Source organism: Epinephelus lanceolatus, chromosome 2 (genome assembly GCF_041903045.1).
Source record: "Epinephelus lanceolatus isolate andai-2023 chromosome 2, ASM4190304v1, whole genome shotgun sequence".
Taxonomy (NCBI): Eukaryota; Metazoa; Chordata; class Actinopteri; order Perciformes; family Serranidae; genus Epinephelus; species Epinephelus lanceolatus.
In genome coordinates, this window is record NC_135735.1 from 37,982,243 (window position 1) to 37,992,972 (window position 10,730).

The window sequence follows — 10,730 nt, forward strand, 5'->3', positions numbered from 1 at the left end:
AAGAGTCTTGGCAGTTGCCAATTGGTCTGGTTCATTCCTCATCAATATGCATCAGGTACAGGCTAACAGAGTTTAAAATACTTCACAGGCTCCATCTGAAAAATAAATCTGCAAAACTCTTTTCAGGATAAGATGAGAATGCTTCAGATGCTGGCATTACCTGTGTCCACATACCCATATGTTTTTGTCCTGTCTGCGCCCGAAGGGTTTAGTACAGAGGTTTTAAAAGATTTAAAATCCTTTAAAATACATTTGGCACAGGTATTGATTCCAGCCCTTGGGCAGGGATATTTGGAGCACTCCCCATGAACTAAAATATCGCTGCTAACCAAGCCATGGTTGTGGCCCTCTTTACAACAACTGATAGACCTTAAATGGAAAAAGGCTGCCACACCATCTCACAAACCCAGCTGTCATTCAGGACAGTGGCACTGCAACACTAGCAGACTGGGGTTGATAAAACCCAGTTAAGTTCAGTAAAGACAGGATCAGATTTCTATCTGCTTTATTTTTAGCCGATACCTAGTTATTAAATTACGCTGGAATTGACCCTGTCATCGCTCCCTACAATCAGCTTGGGGCATCCCTGTGTGCATCTGTCTGGTGCAGTTTGAACTCTTCAGCCATATTGCTATCCAGCCGCTATCCAGTTGCTCATCCCCCTTTTATCTTAGGGTCTCCACTGTATTCATTTGATCATCTACCAGAGAGCCAATCCTCGCTAATCACTCATTAACCAGCCGGGCACAATGGGTGACTTGTTGAAGCAGCAAAGTGCCGCAAGCCTCCCTGTGACATGCAAACACAACACATTTGTGCACGAGCAAATGCACATGCTGATACAGTACAGACACAAAACAGCATCTACCAAGTGTAGACGTCTGTGTACCAACTAGTTACACACATCATTAAGGTCTAAATAAGAAGCTGATGTTTTAGACTGAGTTTTGATTTACTGTCAAAGTCAAGTAATACTGAGTTGTAACTCTTCAAAAATTAATACTCACCAAAAATCCATCAAAAATGTGTCAAAATGGTCCTTCATGGCTAAGAGCTGTTTACCTGCTGTACTGCAAATTCCTCTTTTCATTTAGTGTCCTCAGTTACTAATGTCTTTCACAGGTAAGCTGTTTTTCAGTTCTAAAGTGAGTTCTGCAAACTCCGCGTCTCAATGGCACTTCTCCAGATGGGGTGCTCTCATAAGCATTACATAATGTCCTTGAACCACAGCAAGCACAAAAAACACTGAAATTGAAATGGGGAAAAAGAGAGAGGGAGAGCGAGACACCCACACATCAGCACCATCCACACTCAAACCAACATTCACAGGAGGCATGCATCGGCTCACACTGGCTGCAGGGTATTTCAACATTCGACACAGCATTCAAACTACAAGCAAACCACACAAGGTTATTTCATATATATCCATGTGGCTCAAAGCATTTTACAGCCAACACTTTATCTCATCTCAGTGCATCATAGGCATATTATACAAGAATTAGGTGTCTGAATGTATGATCTATTGTATCTTTTTATAAATAAATAAATCATTTACAGTGTGTGCTTACATTGGAATTCATTTTCTCACCAAACTGCTAAAGGCAGATTGTAATTAGTGTTTTCACAAAGGGGCCGTGGGCGGGGAAGGTGCCCAGGAAATGGAACAATTTAACAGACAATAGGGTGAAGAGGCATTTCTCTAATGGCACTCCACAGCATCCCATCTCAGCGGCACTGATTCTCTACATACAGCAGAAGTAAAAGAGGACACGGCCTTTTATGGCCCCTCAAGAGCTTTCCTGAGCAAGATGCATTAGCAGTCTTGAACAACAGTGACTGAAATTTACAGGTTAGGTGGTGTCGATAGAATATAGGATGAAAACACAATACATAATTAATATCCCAACTATGAGTACACGGGGTGCTATAGTGCTATCATAGTGCTATCAACTTAAAAAGATAAGAAACAAACACGTTCAATAGAGATACTTGATTTCACATAGCCTCAGACTGTGCTTCCCATCCTGTTTTTTTTTTTTTTTTTTAATTTTTAGAGAACACTTGGAAAAAACACATTTCACTATAGATCCATATACAAACATTTCTCCAGATCTGCCCACTCATAAGAATATAACAATGGCATTTGAACACACGACAGTGAGTTCAATTAAAATGTGTTGTAAGGTGTATATGGGGATGCTGCATATGAAGATAATTGCCAGAATATTTGATTCGCCATAGAAACACATTTGCAAACCACAGCAACTGGTGTAGCTTAATGAATGTGCGCTTGCATTACGATATATAAATGTTCATGTAAAGATGATCTTGCAAATCTTTTCAATGCTGGTCAGATCTCACATGGACTAACAGAATATTTAATTGGAGTCCAGTTTTGTTAATCAAAGCCAAACGGCAATCTCCAAGGCTGAAAAATTAAGCTGGCAAGGAAGTGCCAAAAAAATGCAGTTCCTCAAATGACCACTTGAGGCTGGCTCCAGAAGCGGGTTAATCCCCACAGACCCCAGTTTTAAAAAGCCCTGCTTTAAAGCAAAAATAAACGTGCTTACAGTCTGGGACAAAAAATAGTTTTGGGTTCTTCAGCTAATTTCAACATCCATTACAACTGTATGTGGGGAGAATTTTTATACAATTCACCTGTCTACATTTTATTAAGGCTTAATATTATGCATATTTAAGGGCGGGCTGCTTGCGTGACAGTATGTCTGTGACGCATTGCTACAGTCTATGGGTCAGATCTACACACACTTATCCACAGCTCTACCCTCTCATCCAAATTTGGTCATCTCTGGCACCAAAAACAATAAGATGGCCATGGATGAAATGCCAAACTCGAGGCTTCAAAACAGCAGTCACGGGTGGTGTCACTGTAGCTACATCCATTATTTTTTTTATGATAAAAGCGCATGCTACAATGCAGAGCCATGAGCACCACGCACAATGCAGCAGGCAAATATGGTGCCATTTTTGTGGCGGCAGGCATGTATACCCAGGGTGTGCATGAAAACATAGCATAAAATTTTAAAAGAGTGTTTTAGGAACCAGTAACACTTTAAAAGCAGTGCTCACAGTCTTTTCACAGAGCTCAGGTGGTCTAAGGGTTAAGGTGCCTCTAAACCAGTGTCCCCGTTTGTGTCTGGCCAGGGACCTTTATTTTGCATATTATTTCCCATCTTTCTTTCCCGTAATTTAGAGTCATCTCTCCACTGCTGGCTATAGAAAAAAACTGAAACTTAAGAAAAAAAACTTAACCTATTTTGTTGTTACAAGTCATAAGATTTCAGGTTTCAGGCATCTCCAAGAACGGACTGGACAGGAGACAGGGTATGCCCTTGACAAGTCACCTCCTTGTCACAGGGCTAACACATACAGACAAATACTGTACACTCCCATTCACACCTAGGGGCAATTCAGAGTTTCCGTTTGACCCAACCAGCATGTTTGCACTCGAAGAAACCCCAGACACAGGGAGAAGATCCAAACTCCACACAGGAATGAAGACTGCCAACCACTGAGTCACTACACTGCCCCTAGGGATATTCAGTTCCTGAAAATGTAGTGTATACTTTGGCTAATTGGTGCTTTTTAGAAATTATGTAATAGATTTACAATGTTAAATGGAAAATTATTAACCAGGTTTTGAACCCTGCAGGCACAGGTGTATATTATGAACCACTTGTCAAACCTGAATTTATAACAGGCAATCTCCTTTTAATGTATTGTGAAAATCTGAAAAATAATTAGCTGCAAAAGTGATTATTTGTGTGTTATACGCGGAGAAAAATACCCATGCAATCAATTGTTTTGTGCTATACATTTGTTTTTAATTTAGAGATTCCTTGTTACTGTGACAAGGCTTTTAAAAAAAGGGATGATCATCAGACAGTGAGAACCTGTTATTTAGCCATCTAGTTTGCAAGGTTATGGGCTGGGGCTGACTGTGGGAATGTGTTAATGCCAAATGTTTCCACATAGTCAGTTGATTTTATCAAGTTGAAGTTGGTGATTTTAGCAGAATTAATTTACATGGCTACAAACTGAAAACAAATCTTGTCTTCCATCTGTCAAGAGTTAAAGTAAGAAAAATAAGCATCTAAGATAAAGAAAAAAAGTCTACTCGCAGATTCCACTGCACACTTAAAACAGTGAGATTGAGTCTCCCGCAGATTTGATGACGTCAATGACAGAAACCTTTGAACTTTGAGTGACTTTAGGGAACCCGCACCCAGTGGCGTCCTGCTCATATTCCTTATTTTTCTACAGTGAGGAAGCTTCCTACAATTTCACAGCACAATATGGGGGAAATCCTGGGAGTGAGACATGGAGAGAGCAGCATCACCCACGTAAAGGTCATCTCCACCCTACACACCCCTGCCTCATACGCTTAGACCACTGGGTATTGACATGAGGTTAGGCTTGCTTTAAATAGATCAAACAAGCTTAAGCAGTGAAAAAACAATCCAGACATTTTGGTGGAAATGAATCACTGACGGATGATCTAATGACAAATGTTTATGCTGTTTTATACCTGTATAATCCTTGCCAAAAAAACTGATGTGACACATGTTGTCAAAAGTGCATTATGAATACACTGTGTCAGAAATAATTCTGAGGTGATGTTTGAAGCTAAAAGTGGACCTCTGTGTCTTCTTACACAACTTAGCTGTGGCACTGCAAAATCCCTCTGTACAGGTAGTACAGAGTTTGTAAGTTTGATGTCTTTCTTAACTTGCACTGAAAAGGCAGCGAATAAAAGAGAAAGGGCATTTATAACATGCATGGCAAAGGCTGTGCTGAAGAAGGATTAGTGCTGATCTCTGGCTGGAAGCAGTCTGACTTAATGAGTCCGATTAGTCCCCAGTGAGTGTTCAGGGATTAGCACACTGTCCGCCAAAAGGAGCCTTTCTCATTTCAAGCCCGAGGAGGAGAGAGAGCAGAGAGCCTGCTGGAAAGTGGATGAGAGAAAGTGAGGATGAAAGATGAGAGACAAAGAGAGAGACAATGGGAGAGAGAGAGGGGAGAAATGGGTGAAATGATCAGCTTTATGAGTGGCTAGAAGCATTTGGAAAACATAGTGGGGTCTAATGACAACAGAAAATGACTATTATGTGAGCAATCCTGCCTCTGTGTGCCAGTGAGTGTGTTCAGAGAAGACAAAGCTGAATGGCATTTCTCTACTGAGACGGGTAGTCTTCAGTCTTCAGCAGTAGAGAGTTTGCTCTGACACATGCTCTTCTTCAAGTGCATGTGTGATTATCTTTATCTCATAGTAATTCTTAGAAAATAATGTTGTTTGGGAGGTGGGCGAGGTTTACTGCAGTATTACTGCACAAATCAGATTTTGCCTGATACTTATAGTTCTTAATGAAAACTCTAATCATAACAGAAAATATTATTCTAACCTCTGAAACACAACAGAGCATAATGTTAACTACAGAGCATGAAACATACTGAAAGCAGTCCAAGAAGAGAGCATATTTGTCTGCCTGACAGACAGTGTCAACCCTACTTCTAAAGAAACCCTGCAAGAAGTCACATACACATTTCCTGTAGAGGTTCCCCATGTTTCCTGTCAAGGTCACTGTCACTGTCAAGCACAGACAGAGACTATGTATGTACTAGATGCATGTCTGTTTGCGGATTTGGGTACGCGTGTGTTTAGGTGAGCAGCACATGTCAGCAGTATTCTCTTTAGCACCAGTGCTGATGTACAAAAATAACAAATCTGACCACTAATAGGTTTGTTTGGTATAATGGTAAGAAAATTAGTGAGTCAAATTGAACAGACCAAACACTTCTTCCTTTTTCACTGGTACAGATGAGAAAGGCACATCAGGAACCATGGCCAAAGCCTCTTCAAATTAACAGTGCACCAAAGGGCATGGACTGATGATAACGATGCCTAAATCAATGCACATTAGTCCACAAAAGCCTAAATGTGCTGATACATTTTGTCCCAGGGAGAAGATGGGAACAGATCTTCTAAATATAAACACTCCATTTTGGACAACCCTTACTGACAGACCCTTGGAAGTATTAATCCCTCACTTTGTGAACCACTGCTTTATGCTGTCCATCTGGTCAGCTGAGGCTGCATGACAGAGGAAAAAGAAACACAAAACAACTCGACCACTGGTTATTAAGAGACTCGTCACAAAACAACGATGAGGATAGCAGATTCTGGCGTCATTCTAAACAGTACAGATCTGTTCCGGGGTTTTTTGTTTGTGTGTGTGTGTGCGCGTGTCTATGCTGCACAGCACTCAACAAACAATCCCTGTCCAGATCCATCAAACTGTGAATTAATCTAATAACATGCACAATAACAACAAGCTTCCCATCCTTTCAGAATGCGATACATTGCAGCATCACAATGGATAATTGCACACCAATGGCAAATGCCAATGTACTGTATGTGTCACAGACTAGATGACAGCTTTGCTTTGGAAGGACCTAGGCACTGCAGCAGTGCATTGATCCGCTGATCCATGACAAAGAATTTAACCCCAGCCACTGTAGTGCCGCTGTGTATTCATATATAGGCCTACCAATTATTCAAACAAACAAGCTCCATGAATTAAAAATCAATGCCCTGGTTGCCCTCTCACTTGATTTTTAATCCTGTACATTTCTTTCAGCATTTCTTTTTTACCTCAGAGACATTTGTGACCAACCAGTTATATCATACTCCATGTATGACTTTCACATTTTCTGCTGGCTAGATAATGAAAGTGATGAAGCTCTGTCCTCATTACAGAAAATCAGCTATTGGTGACCCCATAAGCTACCTCCATTTGCTAAGGCTGAACAGACAAAGGGATTAGTGATGTAATCATCCAAATGATAACCACCCCACACACACATCATAGCTGTCGTCCTTATGCAGATGGTGACACTATGGACATATTCATGAGTCTCAATGTATCTATGTGGCAGAAAAACATTTGTCATTTAATTCCAGGGTTTAACACATTTCCATTCCTCTATTCTTCGCAAACATAAAACAAGGATTTAGTCCACAGTGCAAACAGCAATGGCTATTAAGCTTGAGCAAACAGTTTTAATCAGCAGAAGTGACTTTCCTAATGAAGAAACACAGTGCCATATGATGTTTTCACAAGACATTTGCACAGCTACGCAATCTCTTGTTGCCACTAATAGAAACCACAAGACTTCCTTTTATCCAGTGTTTAAACTACATGATGATATCAAGACAAGTCCACTTTACAACTTGTTTTAGAAAAGCTACAGCCAATGAACTGTATAGAAGAATTATGGCTGGTGTTTAAACAACACACGTTGACTAGCAATCACATTTAGGACACATATAATCCCCCAGATTATTTGTAATACATTAGCTACAACAATTAGTTGAGTAATCGAGTAGTCGATCAACAGAAATCTTCATAATCCATTAGCAATTTTGGTATGATTTGTTTGCATGTAAACACAGTCAATGTATGGTTGCTTAGCAAAATGTAGCCATTATAATCCTTGCTCCAAACATTATATATGTTGGTTGAATTTCTACATTCACATTGGTAAAATCAACCAGCCTGCAACATTACAGGCATCAAAAATGCTGGACACTGCTGGGTTAATAAAAACATTGGATGACAATGTGAGGTTGACACTGACCCCAAGTGTTGTCCATTTAGAAAGAGTTGCTCTCATCTCCACAACAAAATAAGCCCATAATGTATTTACTTTCAACTCTCAAAAGCCATTGTGGTATACTGACATAAATAACAAACAGTAAAGCAACAAATTCAGGACTATTTCTTCAATAGACAGTAGTTCCAATGAAAAGTATTGAGAGTGAGGTCTCTGAATTATCCAGATTAATTATCCAGTGCTGTGAACTCTTCACAAAATTCAATTCAACTCTGTTTTATTGGGGAACGGCACAGTAAGGCTAGCATTACTGTGTATGATTGCTATAACTCCACCTGTTTAACATTAAAGCAGTCTGTGAAGAAATGCAAGACCAGCGATGTACCAGCTGCAGTAAAACAGAAAACTTTTACAGCCCTATGTCGTCTCTATTGTTCAAAATGTCTTGTTTTATGTGGTAGTTTTTACAAGAGACCAACATCACTGGTGACTCTGAAATGAGAGGGTGCAGGCACTGAGGCAGAGGCGCTAGTCCTGTTAAGCCCATGAGCATAATGTTCCAGGAAGAGATATGAAGAGATAAACTCTTTCAAGTTAGCATCTTAGACAGCACAGCAGCACTTCTGCATACTTGTAAAAAACAAACATTTCCTGCCCTGACGATATTTTGGGGTCTGGCTTTGTTGGAAGAACACCAAGTCACCGAAATAAGACAACAAAAGATGACTGGTTGAGTTGAAGAGATCTCACAGCAATGTCAGTGTAGAAGGCAACAAAAAATGAAAGATGACAGTGTTTAGGAAGATTTTAAAACTCATTTGGATGAACACCAGCACTGTTACACACATATTCCGATCAACCAGGGATAATCTTTTAACAATCAGACATACATTTGTGATAAATTTATAGTATAATGTCAGATAGGGACTGACAAACCGGTGAGATAAGACAAGACCATTAGAAGGGGGTGCACAGGAAATGTACTGCTCAGCTCATTTTGGATACCTGTCTATCATAACTGCTCACAGTTGAGCCATTTATCAAGCGGCAATATCACAGAAAAGCTCCTAAAATTTACAGATACCGTGGATTACCTCAGAGGTTGTGACGTTAATGACAATGGGCCAAAGTAGGTACGTTAGTCCCGTTGGGTAGCTCAAGTCTCGTTAACCCGAAATGCACCACACATGAAGACTATGGATGACAAGAGAAGCCAGGTGAAAACCCGGCACGAAAAACACCTAATACTCGACGTGATTCACCCCAAACTCCAACAAGATGCTCCCTTTTGTATAACCTTCGAGCCATATCGACATTTTCTGACAGGAGGTGAAAACTTTGGGGGTAAGAAACCCGTCTTTTGACTACTTTTGTTTCAGCGAAGCAACAATTAACCTTTCCTCGAGCGGTGAGAAAACTGCCACCTGGGTTTAAGGTTGTGAGCGTCAACCAGGAGCCATTATTTTCTATTAAATTAAGCTTTAATGCCTTACCTGGCTGGTTTAAGTAACGTCTCGTTGACAAAATCTACAGTGATGACCGGTAGGTGCAGGCTGGGAGCGCGTGTTGTGGTCCCCGCGCGCTGCTCCGAGCGAGGACGCCCCTCCTCCATCCCTCACGCGCCGACCAACGCTCTCACACACGTTTTTTTTTTTTTAATTTCACCCTAATACAACTTTCCATATCAAGTTAGGTTTCACAACATGGCCTTTACGTTGCAGCATTACCACATAAGCAGAGAGACAATAGTGAGACTCAAAGGCAAAGCAAGAACATGTCTGAACACGCGTGGGTTTTAATGGTACTGTTTTTATTGCATGAATTGGAATAGCTGCAGAGAAACAATGTTTCAGATGAGTACAGTTGGGTTTGAAGCCTTCCTGCAGTGAGGAGAGATGGTCAGTGGACATTCAGATGGCACGGCTAACTTTATTCACCTCTCTCCCTGTCCGTCTGCCACAAAACCAGCGCTTACATACTGCATTTAAACCGCAACTGTAGCACACAGGGGTAAGGATGAGGAGGAGTGGGGATAGAAACCGTACTTTGAACACCAAATATAACTGGCTGTAAGTTAGTGCATGGACTTATCAAATGTGCTTCAACTGTCTTAACACAGAGGATTCAACGTGCTCAGCGGTGAGCATGACATTCTGTGGAGTAATAATATATCATGGAAGGTGGATTTTATTGCTGGTTACTTGTCTTTGTTTTACAGTGGGGTGGTTATTTGGGAGAGAGACATAAGGATTGTGGTGTGCTTTGGTGTGTAACTCCCTCCAGCAAGCACTCAGCTCGACAGGTTTTCTATGTGCAGCTGCTCAATCGGTTGAAATATAAGAGTATTATCAGTCAAACACAAAAAAATAACGCAGATAAACCATCCAAATGCAGTATACAAGCCCCAAACTCTGTGGATTCAGACTAAGAGCGATGACTCCATCTACAGGTTAGTTGTTGTACTGCAATGACAGAAGGAGGTGGGTTGACATACTGAAGTATTTGTTGCTATAAGTTTATAAAATAAAATAAAAATCAGCTCCCTTTTAAAGTAAGTAGACCAGCCACATAATAAAACAAAATTCCTACCGTAGGACTTGTAAAATGGTCTCTCAAAGATTTTTCAAAGGAACTTGGTCACTCAACTGTCACTGAAAAAAAATAATAAAACATTCCAATGAAATAATAAAGGTGGTAATTTTACTGTACCTGATCATCGACTCTTCCCACCCCACCCTCCCCACAACTTATCCTACTTCAAATATAGGACTCAAAGATATGGGCTCTAATGTTAATAATACATTTATCCATACTATGTTCATATAATTAATAAAAAAATAAATACATTTAACAAATACAAATGATTTTTTGCAGTGGGTAAATTACCAAACGAACAGATTATCACCCACAGTTGTATTGTTAACACGTTTGCTTTTTCAAGTGTAGGATTTCTCAATAAAACCACTATCACCCCTAATTATTTAAACCTGTAGTCTTAAAGCCTCTACACTGGTGTGGCTGTGCTATCGAGCTGGGTGAGAGATCAGGCTCCCCCCAGTCGTCTATAGGGCTGTGCGTGAGCGTCAGCTCACTAA

At 40.5% G+C, this 10,730-nt stretch overlaps 1 protein-coding gene across 2 annotated transcripts in view; it reads right to left on the reverse strand.

Moving 5' to 3' along the window:
- adcy7 (adenylate cyclase 7) overlaps nucleotides 1–9,286 on the reverse strand; it is a 68,555-nt gene extending 59,269 nt beyond the window's left edge. For both annotated transcript variants that reach the window (XM_033620455.2, XM_033620441.2), the window contains exon 1: nucleotides 9,129–9,286. The gene's annotated coding sequence lies outside the window, so the exon portion shown is untranslated. The remainder of the gene's footprint in view (nucleotides 1–9,128) is intronic.
- Between the last annotated feature and the right edge of the window lie 1,444 nt (nucleotides 9,287–10,730).